This window comes from Pleurodeles waltl, chromosome 4_2, assembly GCF_031143425.1.
Source record: "Pleurodeles waltl isolate 20211129_DDA chromosome 4_2, aPleWal1.hap1.20221129, whole genome shotgun sequence".
Classification (NCBI taxonomy): Eukaryota; Metazoa; Chordata; class Amphibia; order Caudata; family Salamandridae; genus Pleurodeles; species Pleurodeles waltl.
This window is the reverse complement of record NC_090443.1, coordinates 418,113,957-418,135,085: the sequence shown is the minus strand read 5'-3', so window position 1 is coordinate 418,135,085 and position 21,129 is coordinate 418,113,957. Positions and strand designations below refer to the sequence as shown.

General features: G+C 47.5%; 1 protein-coding gene across 2 annotated transcripts in view; it reads left to right on the top strand.

The window, feature by feature from the left end:
* The window catches only part of KANK2 (KN motif and ankyrin repeat domains 2), a 228,012-nt gene that overhangs the window by 116,782 nt on the left and 90,101 nt on the right, over nt 1-21,129 (top strand). The gene's annotated exons all lie outside the window — the stretch shown is intronic.

Below are 21,129 nucleotides of genomic sequence, written 5' to 3'. Positions count from 1 at the left end.
TTTCCTTTGAAAACCTCTCTGGAGAACAATATTTTGCATTTCCTATTTGCTATCCCTCTTTTATTCAATTTTTATTTAGCATGAAATTGGTAAAAGGGCTCTAGAGTGCTTTACATGACTACCCGATCATATTACACATTTTTTAAGCATGGAGTGATTAAGTGATTTACCCAGAACCACAAGATGTTAAGCAGATGCTGGGACTGGAACCTGGCCCCCCCAGTTCTAGTCAGCAGCTCTGCCGGTTAACTTCCCTCCCTCTCTTTCAGTAGATACTCAATAATTAGATTAAAGTCTTGTCACTGTTGATGTAGTTTTGGCCTCTTTCTTCAAATGATAATGGTCTTTTCTGAACAGTATCACTCCTTTAAAACTTAAAGAATTAATTTCCATTTGAAGTGTAAATGTGCATATTCCTGGATGGCTAACTCTAATCTACTGTTATACCAGATTTTCAGATTAATCTGGTTATCTGTCCTGTCTCTTGCAAGTCTGGCCTTGAAATCTCATTTCCAATTACATTTCTGTTGAATATTCACTCCTCGAATGTGCCACCATTACTAGTGAGTACTATCAGTGAACCAATGGTGTGTTAAATCTGTCTGTGCATCTTCCCTCTCAGGAGTATTCTGACGTTACAGTCATTGTATAAAATTGTAACCTCTAAAATCATATTTTTTTTAGGTTTGGCCTTTGATGCACCTTTATTTGTCCTGCTAGTCTATTGTTTTCCAAACAACAACAATAGTACTACTAATAATATATAATAGACAGGAACAAACGGCCTTTGATTTTTAAATATTCATTCACATTTTTCTTAGCACAACAAAAAGGAGTGACTCAGCTCTCTTCTACAACTGGCTTCCCTCACGTTAAGTGACAACATTTTGCTTGTGCACATCTGCCATGAAAGTAGCCCCCTTTGGTCCAAACGCTATTAAGAGCTTTAAACATATGGGTTCCTCACTCATTTTTATTTTTGCTAGTCCTGGCTCTGCAGATTGTGTTCATGGTTTGCCACACATTAACAGCGGAGTTCATTTTGCCCTTAAAATCTGGCAGTTTGTTTCAGAGATCAAGGCATTTTAAAGTCCTTTGATTGGACAGTGACAAGCACCACTTACATTTGAAGCACATATGAAGATTTATGGGAAAATGATTACCGCACATGAATATCCTAACCGTACATTTTGATAGTTACTTCACATTGCTAGTTATGCAATAATGTTTATCCTCCTTTATAGAGCTTTTTTTTTTTTAGCATTTTTGATTTATTATGGAATTTAAAGATGTGTTGAATTTGTTTCAACTGCATTTATGTTGTAGGGATTCTCATACTGATTACATATAATTGTTAATTTGTAGTTTTTCCCGTTGTATTATGGAATTGAATGGGAATAAACAAGAATCATGAACACATAAGAAAAAATAAGTAAGCTCATGATTGTGATGTAAGAAATCTAGATTATGTAAAGTATAGACAGTGTTTGAAATGGAAAAATTTAAAGTTCAGGTACTCTGTGCTTCTGAGAAGTGCCGGTACTCTCCAACTGAAAGTATTACGTTTTAATTGAGATGTGCCGGTACTCTCTCGCTCTCTCAAAATAAAAAAGTGCCGGTACTCAGTACCGGAGAGTACCGGCCCTTTAGCGCACTGAGTATAGATGGAAAGCACACAACGCCGTGAAGAAATAAGAGAAATCTAATTGAAACAAAATCTTGGAATATAAATCTTAATTTCATCCAGCATTGCTGCAATAAAGTAGTGGGCTTGTGAGAATACTTAGCAGGGATATGGTAGTATGCGTAAAGGCTGTGCCAGGACAGCACGCGGAATACTTCTTAAAGTGATATTCTTCTGTGAATTATCAGGGTGTGCAGTGCAATCCAGGAACCTGCTGGAGTGGCGCTGGCACACTGTACGGTAATGGCGTAGTTCTCGCACTCTGTCGTGCAGTATCCAAGGGTGGGGACGTGTCTTTGACACACTGTAATACAGTATTCCTGTGGTAATGCTGTGGAGTAGGCACAATACAGTGCAGAGTTATGGAACGCTGGCGTAGAATTCCTTCTGTAATGCTGTGAGTTTGGTACACAGCAGTGCGGTATTCCTGTGGAAATTCACTGGTTATGTCACACCGTAGCACCGTGGCAATGCTGTGCACTAGTCACGCTGTTAGGCATTATGTCAAGCTCGGAGGGTCGCCCAGAGCCCCTTGATGAGGCGTACTTCAGCACTAAGGGCGCGCTGTAAGGGAGAAAGTAATGGAGGTCATTTAGGGGTCGTCAGGGGTCGCAGCTGCGACCCTCAGCTTGCCCCTTGCGACTTCTAGCACTGCCCCTGTGGCCCCTAGCCTCGGAGGTGACAAAATCAGTGCCAGAAACACAGGGGCTGCTCCTCCTTGGGGACGTTGATGGGGCTCCACTTTTTTAAATCAGTTTTTTATTACACTAATAGTGAATAATATTTTTTTTGCTATTAGTGTAATAAAAATTGAGTACAATGAGCTTGATTATGACCCTTCTTCGAGGCTGAGGTAAGTGCAAAACACTTTTATGTGTATGGTGTGTGCATGCTTGCGGGTGAGAGTGTGCTTATGTAAAAGAGAGTGCGTGCATGAGTGTGTATTTGTGTAAGCATATGTGTGTGAGTGAAAATAAAGATGAAATGGCGTGTGATGTTACTTCCACTACCCCTGGCATTTTGGTGAAATGACGTCAATGAAGAAAGTGGGATAGAGTCTGGGATCCCGCGAGCAGGCCTGTATCTGCAAGGACGGGTGCTTGCGGGGCTACCTTGACCTCATGCCACACAGGGTTTCATCCTCCCCAGCAGGGGCGCCGATCACAGATGCTCTTATTTTTGGTTGTCTCACTGCCTTGTGTGTGCGGCTGCGTGGGATCCTGGAGAAACACCTACTTGGTCGCCACAGTGGCAAATGCTGTGATATAAACTAGAGCAGTGGTTCCCAACCTTTTGACTTCCGTGGACCCCCACTTTATCATTACTGGAGCCCGGGGACCCTCACTGAATCTTTATTGGAATCCAGGGACCACCCACTGAGTCAGTACTGAAAGCTGGGACCTAATCTATGAATATTATTTTGTTTAATACTCTAAGCTCTCGCGGACCACCTGAGGAAGCTTTGCGGACCCCCACGGGTCCCCGGATCACAGGTTGGGAACCACTGAACTAGAGCAAAGAGGGACACACCGTCATTATCTGGGATCTGGTGATGTCCAGAGATTAGAAGCTGGATCACTTGACCTTGTTGAGAAGCTGGGTGGTCTTCTATTTGTAATTGACCATTTCAAATAAAGGAAGGGGTATTTTGGATGATAAGTACTGAGGTTGTTGGGGTCGAAGTGGGACCTTTTCAGGATGAGCAGCTCTTGCGTTCTCAAAAATGCTGCTTGCACTTCGAAGTGCTTTAAAGAAACGAAAAAAATCATAACAAATAAATAGGAATAAAAACAAAAAAAGACCATCTCAGCTGCGCATACAAATATGTTCAAAAAGAGCGATCCTGCAGGGGGCGTATGGCTACACCTTATCACTACTCTAATTCACCTTCAGTTGTGTAATTTGACATATTGTGTGCTGCGTTAGGTTTAAAACACTGCCCCATAGCTTCTGTTGTGAGGAAAAATTGCTCTATTCCATTCTCCAATTTTGCCTGTTTTACCCATGCCTAAAAAGGTCTAAATTAAAAAAAGAAGGTTTTTCAGAACTAGACATTTTGAGAGGGAGAAAAGAACAGTGTATAAACCAGACCCCAGAGCTGTAAAGCTGAATAGAGAACAACTGCCAGTGTTGATAACACACCAAAATCGAGGTTGAGGGTCAAAGGGTAAAGGACAAACCTGCATTTCACCATTGAGTAGGGGTTATATACAAGCAGAACTCTAATTTTTTACTATGTTTTTAGTCAGTTTGTGATTTGTTTTGGTCTTGGGTGAGACAGTCCCGAGAAGGAATGAGGTGTGCTGGGAGCAGAGGAAGAAGAGGGCGCAGCGGGTTGAAGAAGGAATGGAACATCCATAAGGTAATGAAGAATTAGGGCCAGCTGGTGGGGTGTGGTGTATGGGTGGGCCATCCTCCGACATCTGGGGTAAATCTTCTACTCCTACCCCGTAGGTGTTCCTCTTCAGTGATAACACAAAAGGTGATGTGAGGAATGCTTGCAAATAGTCTAGCCACTGGCAACCACTCAGGGAAGCATTCCAACCCATCGTTTTTCATTCATTGTGCCTCTCTCGACAAAGGACCACCATATGGAAATCAATGCTGACCCTGCTCCTCACAGGAACAGTCCACCCTGAGCTGCTAGACCCGGCCCTCTCCAGAAAGGGATACAAGCAACCCCCTCATCTTTTGCAGTGTCTATATGAGACATCCCAGAAGTTATTTCCACACCTGGGCTACAGGTTGGAATCTGTGATCATGTGTCCTCTTGACAGCTTGATAAGGCCTTGCTATTGAATCTCTCATGCCAAATTGTCCTGCGAAGCCTCTAGGCAAAAATCTACAGAGCGAGGGTTCACCAGTGGCAGGCTCCTCTAACTGAGCACCTTAAAGGGTAACAAACCAGAGACGTCCTTGGGACCAGCAATGTCACATAATCACCCTACAGGGCAACAAATCGGAGGCGTTCTTGGGACCTACAATGTTACATAATCCCCCATGGGGCAATGTCACCTTGAGTAGCCAGTCTGCAGAAACAGAGTTTCCCTTGCTGCTCTGCCTGAGGAACTGCTCGCAAAGCTCAAAAGCAGAGAACCTGGCGGCCTTCGTTAAATTTTAAGGTTTCTGGTTTAGCATCAACTTGTTTCTTGGCTTGATATAAATTCACATCCACAAACCCAAATCCTGTTGCGGCTGGACCTAATTAAACACTAAAAAGTATCTTTGTCTGCTGCTTGGAGAAACCACCATATGCTCCAGATTAACATACAAGCCGAGTGATTGAAATAACACATCCAACAACTAATATCCATCACCACCCGCCAAATCATATGTCTGCCATAATGAAATGCGGCCCAGCACATGAACCTCTATCCCCCCTCCAGCAACCAATGCATTGAAACTGACTAATTCCCCGAACCAAATCTCATTCCTCAGGGAGGGTCAGTGTTCTGTAACACTCTCAGGTACCTGGAACAAGTGACCTTTCTAAATTCGAACACAAGAAAAGACAAACATGGTTTTACTTAGCAGATCAAACTTTTCACTCCTGCCTGCCAACACCATTGATGTCGCTTCCATGCTTATCATCTCCCCATTTGCAGTAAAGCCATGCCCTGTCGCTGGGTACAGCTTTTTTACCCCACAGCCCCAGAATCACCTGTTTGGTGGCACATAGCAGTAAGGTTATCAGATAGCTCCCAGGGATCCAGAGGGATATGAATGCCACACAGCCCCCACTATGACTCATGGCAGGAGTCTAACCATTGTGATGTTAAAGTCGGGTCAGTATTATCTGGGTTGCCCCTAATATCTTTGAAGTTTGGGGCAATGCCCCATCAAAAGGAGGGGAGAGCCCGAGTTCTCACATTTCCTCCAAAAGACCGTAATCTTGCGCCTGTCTCACACAGTTTCTGATTTAGGTGTTTCTGTCATAGCCAACGTTTTGCAAAATGCTTTTCCGAACTGAATATTCCAACCTCAGCCCTCGTTCCTTAGATGCTGGAAAAGTGCCAATCAATTTAAATACACATGAAAGCTGAAGGGGGTAATAAACTGAGAAATAGCACACATGTTTGGCACACTGTCCATAAAAGTTGTGCCTTTTCTGAGCATGAGCATGTTACTGTCCCATACCTATGTCTTCTTTTTAACGAACCCTTACATCTTTTGCTTGACTTTAGAACGCAGAACGATGCTCTGTGGGGTGACATCTCGGGAAGCTTCTTCATGCAGTGTGGGTAGTCAGTGACATCACCATGGTTGCAGCAATGTTTTTACTCTCTTGGCATTAAGGAGATGAAAGTGGTGGAAGTCACCACTGATAAACTTAGCTGTCAGGTCCAAGTCTGCCTTTGAAAGCAATCAGACACGTCACATTCTTCTAAAGTAGGGAGGTCTCGGGATTGCAGCACCAGAGAGGGCATGGAATTATTAAACAGACCTGGGCAAAGTCAATAGGTCTGGCTTTTTGTTACAAGAAATGTTTGGTAAAAGTTGAGTGACTTTGTGTGTCGCTCTCGCCTGTCCTACAAATAAAATCTCTAAAAGAAAGCAACCCATTTGGCTGTAAGAATATGTTAACGTGCTGTGCAGCATGACTAAAACCCACTGCCAAAGCTAAAAGGGCCCAAAGGAGAAAGCTATGGAATTTTGCCACTGCTTGTTCCAATGTATCACTTAACCCATGGCTCCCTCTTTTTTTCTTCCTACTAATTCTCCTTTACTGCTCAAGTATCGCTTATTGAGGCTCCTTTTGTGTTAATCTGTATTCTCTCTCTACATCTTACTAGCTCCTCGACTCTCACTCTCATTAATGCCACTCTCTTTTCTTTAACTCTGCCCGACTCATCCGTCTCTTACTACTTCTGCACTTCGCTCACACCGCTCCCTGTCCCCAGCTCACCGCTCTTCCTCCTCAAGACTGTTTCTGTCCTTGCATGCGTTGTCACATCATACATCTTCCTTTGTCTCACTTCATCCCAGCACTTCTCCCTCCACTGCCAACCCTCTTTCATGTATGCTCCTCACCATTTGCACCCCCATCACCCAAATTCACTACATCAAAAACCAGAGAGAAGCCATCACTTCGAAAACTACACCTATATGTAGTACCACTACATCTGCATACCACTAGTTTTATTGATTGAGAGTATTTACAAAGTGCGAACCCAGCCTGAGAGGGCAGCGAGCAGTGAGCATGTGAGCTTATAGAGACTATTAAAGCACAGAAGAGACCAGAACCACATTTTCACAGCAAAGAGCGGTAGACCGGGAAGCGACCTACGGTAGAATGGTGATGGAGAATGTGTAGAGTTTGGTTTTGAGATTTGTCCTGGCATCTACTGTTAGTAATGGGGCTTCTAATTGGCTAGGGAATGCACCTAAGCCAGGCAGAACCGATGTATTCTAGTCAGGGCGAGGCAGTTACACACCCAAGATAACCCCTGCTCACTCCCTTGGTAACTTGGCACAGTCAGTCAGGCCTATCCCAGAGGCAATGTGTAAAGCGATTGCACAACACACACAACACATGTGATGCAATAAATACAGCACAAAGGAAACACAAAACCCAGTTACATAAAAATAAATTGTATTGCATAAAACCTCATTAGACCAAAAAACCAACATGTATCAGTAATACTCTGCTACACAAGCAGTTGTCAGAACGTTACACAGGTTACTAGTACTAGAGAAAGCAATCAATGCACAACTACGGAATTTCATGGAGCCCAACAACTCCCTGGACAGCTCCCAGTCTGGCTTCCGCAGCAACCACAGCACGGAGACAGTCCTCCTGGCAGCCACCGACAACATCTGATTACTCCTAGACCACGGCCACACCGCAGCACTCATACTCCTCGACCTCTCAGCAGCATTCGACACGGTCCCCCACAGCACTCTGCGCACCAGACTCCATGACATAGGAATCCGCGAAGAACCCTGGAATGGATCCACTTCTTCCTCTCCAGGAGGAAGCAGAGGGTCAGACTCCCACCCTATACTTCCAGACCCACAGGAGTCAACTGCAGAGTCCCCCAAGGATCCTCACTGAGTCCCACACTGTTCAATGTATACATGGCCTCTTTTGCTGCCATTGTCAGAAGCCACTGTATGAACATCGTGTCATATGCCGATGGCACACAACTCATCATTTCCCTCACCAAAGACCCAGACATGGCCAAAAGGAACTTCCACTCAGGAATGGAAGCCGTCGCCACCTGGATGAAAGAAAGCTGCCCCAAGCTCAACTCCGACATGACTGAGCTCATCATCTTCGGAAACGCCACCTCAGCTTGGGATGACTCCTGATAGCCCAAATCCCTCAGCGCCCCCCGCACTGACCGACCACGCCCGCAACTTAGGAATCATTCTCGACTCCTCCCTATCCATGACCTGCCAGTTAAACTCTGTCGCCTCCTCCTGATGGCACATACTCCACAAACTTTGGAAGATCTTCAGATGGATCCCAGCAGACTGTCGCAGGACAGTCACCCATGCCTTAGTCTCTAGCAGGCTCGACTACGGCAACACCCTCTACGCCGGCACCTCAACTAGGAACATCAAAAAACTCCAGCTCATCCAGAACGCTGCAGCCAGACTCATTCTGGACCTCCCTCATCGAGAACACATCTCCCAACACCTGAGGACCGTCCACTGGCTACTGGTCGAGAAGCGAATCACCTTCAAGCTTCTCACCCACATGTATAAGGCCATAAACAATGCAGGACCAGCCTACCTGAACCACTGCGTCTCCTTCCACACCCTGCCAGATCCCTTCACTCTGCCCAGATGGCCCCGGCCACCAACCCTCGCATCTTCAAAACCACCACCGGAGAACGATCTTTCACCACTGCAGAAAGGAACTGAAAGATCTTCAGATGGATCCCAGCAGACTGTCGCAGGACAGTCACCCATGCCTTAGCCACTAGCAAGCTCCACTACGGCAACGCCCTCTACGCCGGCACCTCAACTAGGAACATCAAAAAATTTCAACTCATCCAGAACGCTGCAGCCAGATTCATTTTGGACCTCCCTCACCGAGAACACATCTCTTAACACCTGAGGACCTTCCACTGGCTACTGGTTGAGAAGTGAATCACCTTCAAGCTTCTCACCCACATGTACAAGGCCATAAACCATGCAGGATCAGCCTACCTGAACCACTGCGTCTCCTTCCACACCTCGCCAGATCCCTCCGCTCTGCGCAGATGGCCCTGGCCACCATCCCTCGCATCCACAAAACCACCACTGGAGGACGATCTGTCACCACTGCAGCAAAGAACTGGAAGAACCTCCCCCTGCACCTCAGACAAAGCCCGTCACTCACCATCTTCAGGAAGAACCTCAAACAATGGCTCTTCGGATGAGGCCCCTCCCCCTGTACCTTGAGACCCTCACAGGTGAGTAGCCACGCTTTACAAATATTGATTGATTGATTGATTGAGTATTCTGCAAAAATAGGCAGTAGTCAGGTAAACATATAGGTTACTGGTATTCTGCAAAACAAGCAGTAGTCAGGTTGCCATTATCTGCAAAAAGGCACATGTCAGAATAAACACATTATCAGGAATGCCAGGACATCCTCATGAACGCACATAAAATGAGACATTCCTTTCTGACACATGTTCTAAAAAAACGTTGCCAACAAGGTACGTGTCATAATGACCACATTATCATAAATGCCAAAACATTGTCAGCACTGAAGGTAGGGAGCAATATGCACGTCATAAATATTTCCTTCCCTGAGTATAGGTCATCATAAAAACCCCACTCCCCAAGCCTGCATTGTAGCCCCTGAAATGCTTCTTAATGCAACACTGCCAGAGGAGCATAACCAATTGTTCAAGGTCATGAAACACAGCCGACTATAGGTAAGGCAGCATACCATATACCCTGAGAATACAAGACATTCAGTGCCTCTCTTACAGTATATACGGAAATCTACGCAGAGGAAAGTGGCCTGCTCCTCTCATGGGGGCCCTAACCACTGAAATTATGCCCCCCACTCTAGGAGTGTCCCTGGCAAGGGAAGGACAGGGGAAAAGCAAACACCCACTGCTGAGCTCTGCGGGGAAGATCTTGCCAGGTTCCCTGCCAGTCTCACAAAGGCTAGCTGCCGTCTCGTCTCACATATAGTGAGGTGTGAAAAGAATTACCCCAAAGGTATGCTGCCACAGGTGGGGGTCCAAACAGTGCCCCTGTAGGTGGTTAGACCCCTCTGGTACCCCCACGTAGGGCAGAACTTTCGACAGTCGCCCGCCTCCACACGGAGGTGGCTATCTGCAGCTGCGACTTCCTCTCAGCTGAGCTTATCTGGGGAGCGTGTCCGGGGCCTTCCAGGGCCTCCTAGTCCTCAACCTTCTCTGCGCAACAGCTGGGGGGGCAGGCCTCTGATGTATTTGGCTGCAGGCCGGCTACTCTGCTCCTTCGGGTGGCCAAAAACATCTAACAGAGAACTCCTGGGCCCGGCGGTGAGCTTTCTCACAAGTGGATGCCTATGTGTGCCCCGAGGGCACCAGGCAGGGTATGCTGCTATAGTGTCACGTTTTGGGACACAACAAACATGCACTACATGAAGAGAACATTGTGTGGCATTATTTCAGTGGTGCTGGACCAGCCACCCCTGTGTTATTGTGTTATATGAGCGGCACTCCGGGTCAGGTGACCAGGGTAATAAAGACGAGACCCGAAGGGGCGGTGAGGTCACTAGGGGTCCGCCAGAGTCGAACTGTGAACCCATACACGTGTGTCTGAGTCATTTGTAGGCCTCCGGCCTAACAATAGGCAACGTGCACCTAGCCGTACGGGCCCCCATAGTCGCCTGCCCATTGGTAGTGCTCTAGCACGTGCAGCTGCGCCCCCAACAGCTGCAATCATGCTGGAGGGGACGCGGCCGGTGAGCTCCCCGACACTCTTCCCTCACCACAGTTCTCCTCGTACACTGGGGGCCCTGGTCCAGCCAGAAGTTATAGCGCTTACCCCGCGCTAGAAAACATGAGACAGCGTGGGAAGAGAGTGCTCTTCATGTGCTCGAGGAGAAAATGAGAAAAGCGTTGTAATAGGAAGTTACCCAGCACCCTTCAGGTGCTTCTGTTTGAGGTATAGCACGCCCCAGGCTCTTTAGTTCCAGTACCAGGCAGCAAGTCCTGGGAGAGCACTGGGGTGCAGGGATCCCAAGCAGCAGCCCAGCACATCAGGGTCCTTGGGGCAATGTTGCAGTCCTAACAAGTCACAAGCCAGCACCTTTACAGGTCAGTCCTGATGGTGGTCTCTTTTTGCAGCATAACAGCTCCTTCTTGCAGGTCCACTCAGTGTGTCCAGAAGTGGAAGGGGGAACTTATACTAATTTTGCACGGCCCCCCCAAAAAGGGGAGAAAGGGTTCTAACCTGTACTAACTGGTTCCAGGAGTATCCCCTCTCTCCTCCAGCACAGGCTCCAGACATCAGTTAGGGGTACGTAAGACCTTTGTGTGAGGCCAGGGCACTGCCTTTACAGATGCAGGCCGTCTGAAAAGTATGCCCAAAGCCCAGCTGTCACTCTGCCCAAGACATGGACTGGAGTCAAGCTCCAAAATACCAGAGCCATAAGCACAAAGAAATGCCCAATTTCTAAAAGTGGCATTTCTATAATGGTAATAAAAATCCAACTACACCAGTAAGCAGTATTTCTCACTACCATTACAACCGTACCAAACATGCCTACCCTACCCCTCATAGATTGGATAATACCACTTAGACATATGTTAAAGCATTTCCAATGTAGTCCTATGAGAGAGGCAGCACTCACAGTAGTGGGAAACCAAATAGGCTGTTTGTCACTAGGACATGTAGTACATAAACACATCTGTCCAAACCTTTACATACACCGTACCCTGCCCATAAAGCTAGCTAGGGCCTACCTTAGGAGTGACTTATATGTAGCAAAAGGGGTGTTCCATGCCTGGCAAGTAAATTTAGATGCCAAGAACCTGTGGCAGTAAACCGCGCATGCAGGCTCTGTGGTAGCAGGCCTGAGACAGGTTTGAAAGGCTACCTCTGTGGGTTCCACAAGCTGCGCTGCAGACCCACTAGTAGCATTTAATTTACAGGCCCTGGCTATAGGGATACCACTGTACAAGAGACTTTACAGGTAAAATAAATGTGCCAATTAGGTGTTAAGCCGATCATACCACGTTTAGAAGGGAGAGCACATGTACTTTATCACTGATCAGCAGTGGTAAAGTGCCCAGGGTCCTTACATCAACTAAAATGGTTAGAAAAAATAGGAGGAGGAAGGCAAAAAGTTTGGGTAAGACCCTGTAAAAAGGGCCAGGTCCAACATTTAAGGAAGAAAACATTCTGAGGGGCAGAGGAAGGTTGGTCTAGAGTACTGGTCCCTATACAAAGTGTGGCATCCTTTATGTTTCTGGCCTTGCCGGAGAGGTACGTTTGCTAGTGCAGGCACCACCAGACATGCTAGGTGTAGAGGCAATGAAGGCCGGTTTACTCAAGTCAAGTGTCTTATAGATAAAGGGCCCAGTGCATTGCTGTACACTACATTTACACTGCAAGGGGTATGCTAAAAGGCATTGTTAGGTTAAGAAATTGAATTAAGGATAGGATCTGGGTTGTAGTGTGGTTTGTGGTTAGGTTTAATGTAAAGGTAGGCTTCGTGATAAGGTTGGGCTTAGCATTAGGTGCAAGGGGTAGCCTTAGGTTTAGGGTAAGGGCAGGCTTAGATTTAAGGTTACAGTTAGGGTTAGAATAACTGCTTGGGAAATGTTTAGGTTTAATTTTGGGTAAGGAAAAAATGAGTGTTCAGTCTAATGTTAAGATTTTAGATTAGGCTTATTGTAAAGTTTGGGATGAGTTCTAGGTTTACAATTAGCATTGACTTTGGCATTAGTATAGTCACTGTAAGGTGGAGGGATTTGTTTAAGGTTTATGCTTGATATAGCTGTACATGCATGTTTGAATTAGTGGCTTGTATGTAGGCGTATTTTACTAAACCAATGCCTCCAAAGCCCCTTTCAACCTCACTTCTTTTTTCTAGCTGCTGATTGCCGCACTTTACTTGTTTTCATATACCTTCTCTTGCCTCATCCAAGCCTCTTCCTCCCTCTTGTGGTCCCTTCGGGTCTCCCTCTTTCTCCCCACCACGTCTTTGTCTCTCACATCTACACCTATTGCCTTTTTTCCCTCTATCTGGTGACCTCATTTTAACCAGGATGTCTCCCCATTCCTCTAGTCTACTCTCATGCCCTGTTTCCATGCCTCACCCCTCCCCCTTGCTTCTTTTTCCCCATTTCTCCAATATTTGTCTCTTTGCCCCATTACCTCTTGCATGCCTGCTTGCCCTTGTTGGCCCTTTCCAGGCCTCACTATCCATCAAAGTCGGACTGGGACAGAAAATAGGCCTGGGAAACAAAATAAAAGTGCCCTCTATTAGTGAATCAGACCTTTGCAAAATGATAATATACCAGTTTTGAACTTGTAAAGACACAGTGTATATGTGTTTTGCAAGGTGTGAGAGGATGCATGCATTTGTGCTTGCTACAGGCAATGTTTGTGGTTATATAGAGGAAATCGACATTAACATGCATTGGCAAAGCCAATAGGTCTCACCCATACAAGAGCAATTGTTTTGGAAAAGTGTTTTGCCATGTTGTAAACCAGTGTGGCTGCTGTCCAGCATGGCTAAACGTTAGTAATGTGGAGTGCCAGAGTGGAGCGGAGGAGAAGAGTGTCATAGAGTGGATTTGATGGAGTGTAGTAGAGTGGAGTATGGGGAATAGAGCTGAGTAGAGGGGAGTAGAGCTTAGTGTTTCAGTGGCAGAGTATCACAGAGTGGAGTGGGGTGAAATAGGGTGGAGTGGGTTGGAGTAGATTGAGGTAGTAGGGTGGATTGGATTGAGGTAGATTGGGGTCGATTGAGCAGAATGGGGTGGACTGGATTCTTGTGGGTGGACTGAAATGAGGTGAGGTGGATTTGAATGAATTTGATTGGATTGAAGTGGGTGGTTTGGATTGCAGTGATAGGGCTGGTGTGGGGTGGATTGGAATGGGGTGGATTGGATTGGAGTGGGGTGGATTGGATTGGAGTGGGGTGGATTGGATTGGAGTTGGGTGGGTTGGATGGATTGGATTGGAGTGGACGGAACAGGGATCAGGTGGGGTGGATTGGATTGGGATAGAGTGGGGTGGAGTGGATTGTAGTAGAGTGGGGTGCATTAGGGTGGGTTGGAGTGGGGTAGATTGGGTTGGAGTGTTGTAGATTGGATTGGAGTGGGGTGGATTCGACTGAGGTGGATTGGATTGGATTGGGATGTGGTGGGCTGCAGTGGGATGGATTGGATTGCAGTGGGGGGGGTGTTGGACTGGGGTGTGTTGAAGCGGGGTGGATTGGAGTGGGGTGGAGTGGACTGAAGTGGGAAGTTGGATTGGTGCGGGGTGAAATGAACTGGGACAGGGTGAGTGGATTGGAATTGGTTGGGGTGGATTGGAATGGGTGGATTGGATTGATGCAGGGTGGATTAGATTGGAGTGGGGTAGGCTTGATGGATTGGATTGGAGTGCGGTGGACTGAACTGGGATGGGGTGGGGTGGATTGGATTAGGGTAGAGGGGGTGGATTGAAGTAGAGCGGGTGGATTGAAATGGGGTGGGGTGAATTGGGGTGGGATGGACTGGAGGGAGTGGATAGGATTGGAGTTGGGTGGATTGGATTGGGGTGGCGTAGGGTGAATTGGAGTGGGGTGGTGTAGATTGTTTTGGATTTGAGTGGGGCAAACTAGATTGAGACATATTAGATTTGGTTGGGTTGAGAGGATTGGGGTGGGTTGGAGTGGATTGGGGTGGGGTGGATTGGTGTGGGGGGTAAGGTGGGGTGGATTTGGGTGGATTGTTGTGAAGCGGGTTGGAAAGGGATGGATTGGGGTGTACTGCACTTTTATGTGTTAAAGCGTCATTTCAGAAATTACACATAATAAAGAAACTATGCTGCTTTGCAATATTTAGTACAAGATAATCATCATCTTTTGAGAACAGCACCCACGAGCCAAAACCAAAGAAAACAGGAGTGCTAAGTGAGAAACAATGACTTGGCCAAAAAAAAGAAAGTTAGCTATAAAAAATAAAACTTTGCAATTTTGTTTGTCCTGCTGGGCATGTTTTTGACAGTCACAAGCCTTCTTTTTGCAGGGCACTAGAAATTAAAAAGAACATCATAGTACCTCAATCACAGAGGGAGCAGCGGGCGGGCACACATTAAGTTGAATCAATCAGTGCTTGGTTCTTGCTCCAAACAGAGGAACAGAAATGATGTCAGGCCTGCAGTGACAAATTATGAGGTTGTAAAGAAGAGTGCCACGCAAGGCAACAAATGATGAGCAACAAGCGAGCTTTGCTGTACACAACAGAGTCTTGCAAGCGAGATGCATGTGCTTGTGCATGCATTCGCAGGCTATGCCCTAAAAACCGGCCCCCAAGACCAAAAAACAAGCCCACAAACCTAAAATAAAACAGTCCACACAGATCAATTAGACCAGCTCCTAGAGCACGACCTGATTGCCCTTTAGGCCAGTCCGTCCCTGCCCTCCATCCTTGTAGTCTGTGTCTCGATGCCCCTTTGGCTTCTTGCCTATCTCCACAATGTAGTCTCCATCTTTCTCCTTAAGGTTCCCCTTGCTCCCATTTCCTCAAAATGTCCCCTGCTCTTTGCCTCTTACCCATTGCTCAAGTTGCCATTTAATATAAAGTGGCGTAGCTCCAGGGTGGGTATTTTGGGTGTTTGTAGGAAGCTGGCCTGGTGTGTGGTGGGTACCTATGGCATTATCATCTTATACCAGGTGCAGGTGTCCCCTTATTAGTGAAGTGTAAGCTGTGTCTAGAAACCAGGCTTTCTAGAGGTAGCTGTGGATGAGCAGCTAAAACTTATCTAGGAGACATGCAAACCATATGCAATACCACTGTAGTCACACAGCACTTACACACATGAAAGAACCACACAGTGTTACCAAAATAAAGGTACTTTATTTTAATGACACAAATACCAAAGTACTAGCTAGGCAACGCTCCAATAGGCAGTAAGTAAACACACTATTGTATGTACAGTGGCAATCAGAAATTGGCATAAAAAGCAATAGAAAACAGTGAAAATCAATAGGTTATACTGAAGGCTCAGGCACCAAACCATATGCTAAAAAAGTGGAATGCAAAGGTTGGGTCTCCACCCAGGGAATTGGAATCGGTATAGGGGAGCTGGAGGTACTAGGAAACCCCAAAGGTAAGTACGAAAATGCCCCCCAGCAACCAGGAGGAAAGAGGTAAGTTACTGGTTCTACCCAAACCAACCCAAAGGATTTCAGAGAAGGATATTGCAAGACCCAGACAAAACTGCAAGAAACCAAAGGTGGATCCTGGAAGAGAAAGACCTGGAAAAAAAGGGACCAAGTCCAGTTCATGTTGGAATGTCTGGTGTTGGCAGGAGCCACCACCCACCCGTCTGTGGAGGCAGGTGTTGGTCAATGGTGAGGCTAAGACGGTCAGCAATGCAGCACTGGAGCAGAGGAGGAGTCCTTGGGTGATGCAGTCGATGTCCCATGCTGGATGAAGGATTGCAGCAGTCTGTGGTGTGGAAAAACCACCAACAAGCCTTGGCAAAGGCAACTGTCGCGGTTGGTGGAAAAGTGGAGCTGCCGGGGACCAGCAAGGTCCAAGGGGACTCAACCCCTGGGGAGAGTCCCAGGCAACCCTCAGCAGGGCAGAGAATCTGAAGAAGAAGAGGAAGCCCCCACAGAAGACCCACAGGCAAGAAGCCCAGGAGTGGCAGAGAGGCCCACTCAGCACACCTGAAGAGAAGTCCCACATCGCAGGAGAAGCATGCAGTAGGCTGTGTGTCACAGGGAAGAGTACTGGGGGCAGGGGCTACAGGGAACCTGAAGATCCCTTGGAGGAGATACCAACAAGCCTTGGAAGCTGCAAGAGACACGGTGCACGGGGGTACTGTCCTGCGTGGGAAGGCAAGGACCTACATTCACCAAAGTTGGACAGCTGGCAAAGAGGACCAAGGGGACCACTCCAGACCACCACCCGTGATGCAGGATTCACACAGCTCAGGATGAGAAGAGAACCACACAGCCGGTCGTCATTGCAGTTGGTGCTTGCGGATGCAGGGAAGTGACTCAATCACTCCAAGGAAGATTTCTTCTTGCTTCTTGTGCAGACTGAAAACTTGCTGCCCTCAGAGGAAGCACAGCCAGCGAAATGTTGCAGCTTCTGGAAGGAGCCAGATAAACAATGTTTCAGGTTTAAGTCATCAGTGTTGCAGCAGATTGTAGGTTCCTGTGGAGTCCAGTTGCCGTTCCTGTGGCAAGAAGTCGAAGTAAACGTTGTAGAGGATTCCTGCTGGAGTCTTGCATGCCGAATCTGAGGACCCACCCAAGAGGGAGCCCCTAAATAGCCCTGTAAGGGAGATTGGTCTCCTAGCCAGGTGACCACCTATTAGGAGGGGGCTCTGACGTCACCTGCCTGACCTGGCCACTCAGATGCTCCCCGAGGCCTCTGCCCACCTTGGATTCAAGATGGCAGAATCAAGGGGCCATCTGGAGGAGCTCTGGGCACCACTCCTGGGTGGTGATGGACAGGGCAGTGGTCACTCCCCTTTCCATTATCCAGTTTCGCGTCCGAGCAGGGACTGAAGTTCCCTGAACCGGTGCAGACTGTTTTATGCAAGGAAGGTACCAAATGTGCCCTTCATAGCACACCAGTGGCTTGGGGAGGCTACCTCTTCCAAGCCTAGTAACACATATTTCCAAAGGGAGAGGGTGTTGCTTCCCTCTCCCAGAAGAAATCTTTTGTTCTGCCTTCCTGGGCTTGAGCTGCTCAAGCAGCAGGAGGGCAGAAACAGATTTGGGGAAGTGGCAGCAGCTTGGGCTGCCCATAAAACCCCAGAAAGCTGGTAGGATTAATGCTGGGGGTCCTCTAAGGAGCACCCAGAGTGCATGGAGCCATACAACCAATACTGGCAACAGTATTGGGGTATGATTCTGACATGTTTGATCACAAACATGCCCAGGTTCGGAGTAACCATTAAGTAGCTAGAAATAGGTAGTGACCTGTGTCCAGTACACATGTAAAATGGCGTCTCTGCACTCACGAAGTTCAGGAAAATTGAACTGGAGTTCGTGGGGGCACCACTGCTCATGCAGGGGTGCCCTCACACACAGGTACCTGCACCCTGCCCTATGGGCTACGAGGGCCTACCACAGGGGTGACTCATAGTGACCTGGTGCAGTGACCTAAAGTGAAAGGGTGCATGCACCTTTTCACGCAGGTTGCAATGGCAGGCCTGCAGACACATTTTACATGGGCTCCCATGGGTGGCTTAATACATGCTACAGCCCATGGGGAAACCCTAGTGCCCCAATGCCCTGGCTACCTGGGTACCATGAACTGGGGACTTATAAGGGGGCAACAGTATGCCAAATGTGGAATGTTTGTGGTCCAACCAACCAAGTTTAAAGGGAGAGAGCACAGTCACTGGGGTCCTGCTAGCAGGATCCATTTGAACACAGTCAAAACACACTGACAGGCAAAAAGTGGGGGTAACCATGCTAAAAAGAGGCTACTTTCCTATATCGTTACATCCCAAAAAATGCATTCTGTACTAAATAGTTGGGTACAAGTGCTTTCAGTGGGGTATTTCATCTGTGATTTTTTTACATGCCCTCAATGACAAAAACACATTCTCTCGCCTCTATGTTTTGAAGGCCTTAAGAAATGTTGATTAGTTTGAAAAATATTGGTTTTAAGTACCCCTAACAATCTGCACTCTTCTCTCTTTACAATGTTTCTTAAGTACCCCTCATGTCCACTTATTCATATAATTTGTTTTAACAATGTGTCCCAGCGTGTTTGTTGGGAAAACTGGAGGTCACATCCCCACCCCCAATCATAATGGCCAAGCTCCGCCTCTGTTACCAAATCCCATGCGATGTTCATGTCATTACTCGCTCTTTCTTCAAGCCTCTCTCCTCTCTGACCCGTGGTCTCGCTGATTCTACCCTCTCCTCCTTGGCTTTCCCTGTCCCTCTATTCTCGCTCATTCTTCCTCATAGCCCTCCCCCTCTCTCTCTCGCAGTCCAGCTGTGGGAGTTCAGCCTTTATAAAAGTCTCTTTGTTCTGGCCTCACATTCTTGGGCCCTGCTCTGATACAGAACACTCTACACACATCCCACTAAAAATAACCGGGCTCGACAACCTCCTATCTCACTGCTGACCCTGCACCCGTCACCGAGAACCCGTGCCCTCCACTGGCATGGACCTCCCTGCAGACCCGCTCCCAGCCTCCTGCCACCAAACCTGTGCCTTCGGCTCGGGCGGGCCTTTCTCCAGGGACCCCTTAAACTCCTTGGACAACAAGTACTACCCGCCAGTACCAGTGCTGTAGGTCACCTCGTGCTTCTGATTTCCACAGCACACTCTCCCTGACCCTTTATCTCACTTTTGAGGACTGCTTTTCATCCATCCTTTCTCTGTTTGTCACTGTTTTTCCTCTTCCTTTACCCATTTGTTGCCTTCTTCTCTCTTTTTCTGGGTCAAAGTCTGATGACTAAAAATAAGCTGAGGTCCCAAAAAGATAGTGCCAGTGGGCTCCACTTGCAACCACCGGCTCAAATTAAGCACTGACTGGAACAGTGCCACATCCTGACATATAAACCCTAAAGTCTTCATTCATAGGAGCCTTATTGGCATCCTATCTAGAATCCACCCACTGACTAGAACTCGTGTACCATCTGGTGACCCAAGCTAGAGTTCAGCCGCCAGCATGTTCTAGGAGCCCTACAGCTTTACATAAAAGTCCACAACCACTACCTGACGTAGAACTCCTTCACCACCTTCACCTACAATTCAGTCACCGCCTCCTCACCCACAACCGAAATCCAGCGCTTCCGCCAGAGCTCCCAATCACCACCTGAACTTTCGTAGAGTTCATTGTTGGTGAAGGGCATCCTTCTGAGGGACCAGCGTAGGTGGAAAGCACCATACCAGAGAGTTAATTGTTTAGTAACAAAGCACCATAGCAGAGTTCAGTGCTTGTTTGCGAAGCACCATACCAGAAAGCTCAGTGTTTAGGCGCAAAGCACCATACCAGAGAGCTCAGTGTTTAGGCGCAAAGCACCATACCAGAGACTTCAGTGTTTAGGTGCAAAGCGCCATACCAGGGAGCTAATTGTTTAGTAGCAAAGCACCATAGCAGAGTTCAGTGCTTATGTGCGAAGCACCATACCAGAGAGCTCAGTGTTTAGGCGCAAAGCACCACACCAGAGAGTTCAGTGTTTAGGTGCAAAGCGCCATACCAGAGAGCTAATTGTTTAGTAGCAAAGCACCACAGCAGAGTTCAGTGCTTAGGTGCAAAGCAAAATACCAGAGTTCAGTGCTTAGGTGCGAAGCTCCATACCAGAGAGCTCGGTGTTTAGGGGCAAGGCACCATACCAGAGCTCAGTGCTTAGGTGCAAAGTACCATACCAGAGAGTTCAGTGTTTAGGAGCAAAGCACCATACCAGAGAGCTAATTGTTTGGTAGCAAAGCGCCATAGCAGAGTTCAGTGCTTAGGTGCAAAGCTCCATAACAGAGAGCTCAATGTTTAGGCACAAAGCACCATACCAGAGAGCTCAGTGTTTAGGCGCAAAGCACCTTGCCAGAGTTCACTGCTTAGGTGCGAAGCTCTATACCAGAGAGCTCAATGTTCAGGCACAAAGCACCATACCAGAGAGTTCAGTGTTGAGGTGCAAAGCACCATGTCAGAGAGCTCAGTGTTTAGGCGCAAAGCACCATACCAGAGCTCAGTGCTTAGGTGCAAAGCACCATACCAGAGAGTTCAGTGTTTAGGAGCAAAGCACCAAGCCAGATAGTTCAGTGTTTAGGACGAAAGTACCATACCAGTGGGTTTAGTGTTGCATCGCTCGAAGGTGTTGGGCGGGTGGTGCGTGGTCAGCTCACGGAGGAACCAGGGTGGATATAATGCATGGAGGGTATAAAGTGGGTCCAAAGTATCCCATTTGAGATTTCAGTATGGGCGTGTGGCATTAGTCGAAGGTCGCCCCGGACCTATTTGAGACTGCTACTTAACAAACAGATCGTGCAGCAAGTGCATTAACTTAGCTATCCTTTCAAAATTCCTGCCTGGAACCTTCATAATGCACGCAGTTTAGCGCTGCAGGCGCATTCACTGACTGGGTTTTCTCGAAAAGCTTTGCAGAGTTTCATTTATGCCCTGGTGCCTTGGTATTTAGCCAGTCGCTCTCTCATTCCCGTACCTCATCGTTTGGTGGCACGTGCCTGTGGATGAGGAGACCCCAAGGGTCACTCGTGGAGTGACCCCCCCTGCCAGATGAGGCGGCGCCCCAAGACTTCTCAGCTGAGTGAGAGCGCCAAAGCGCAGAAGTCTGTGTGGGGCTGGTA